This window comes from Triticum dicoccoides, chromosome 2B (assembly GCF_002162155.2).
Source record: "Triticum dicoccoides isolate Atlit2015 ecotype Zavitan chromosome 2B, WEW_v2.0, whole genome shotgun sequence".
Taxonomy (NCBI): domain Eukaryota; kingdom Viridiplantae; phylum Streptophyta; class Magnoliopsida; order Poales; family Poaceae; genus Triticum; species Triticum dicoccoides.
The window spans coordinates 613212776-613213617 of NC_041383.1; positions in this window are offsets into that span (position 1 = coordinate 613212776).

Below are 842 nucleotides of genomic sequence, written 5' to 3' on the forward strand. Positions count from 1 at the left end.
AGGGATGGTCGGGGCGGCGGTGGACCGGTGGTGGCGAGTATTTTCCGGGCGGGCGGGGCAGCGCACTGCCGGCCACGGTCGGCGGGGGGCTGCTGTTTGGCCGGTGGTGGCTGGTGGCTCAGGGGGGGTGGAGGTTGAAGATGAACCGCATGCCCTTGATTTTGTAAAATCGACTGACCAGAGATGAAAAAGTCAGTCGACTGACGTGTACCTCACCTTACTAGTGCGTTCAGTTTTGACAGCAAAACTCAGTTTTGACAGCAAAATTCAGTTTCGACAGCAAAATTCAGTTTCAACAATTAAGTTTAGTTTCGATAGTTAAGTTCAGTTTCGACAGTGAAATTCAGTTTCGACAGTTAAGTTCAGAGATGAGCAGCTGATGTATTTTACATCTAGCACTTTGTGGTTATGTATTTTACATCATGTATTGGAGATGTTATAAGAATTCCACTCAGGTTAACGTTGTTCATTGTCTCTCTTGTCCTGCTTCAGCCTCGTCGTCGTACAACTCACCAGAGCTGCCCCAACAACGAAACCCTCCATCACAGCGGAGCAGCTCGGGATCCATCTCCAGACGCCTAAGATCTTCTTCGCCTCCTCCGATAGCAAAGTTAGCCGGAGCATCCTCACCGGACAACCCAATCACGCTGAGATCGACATGGCTTCGCCAAAGAGGTTGTACAATTGTTGCATCTCTTTTTTACTCTACATGTTATATATATATTATCCACTGAGCACATGGATTTGTTCCTTTAGTGTCTCCTTGAAAGAAAAAACGTAGGAATTTTAATTTTCACTTGTCCTCCTTTTCAAATTCCTATTCATGAAGCACAAGACTAAGA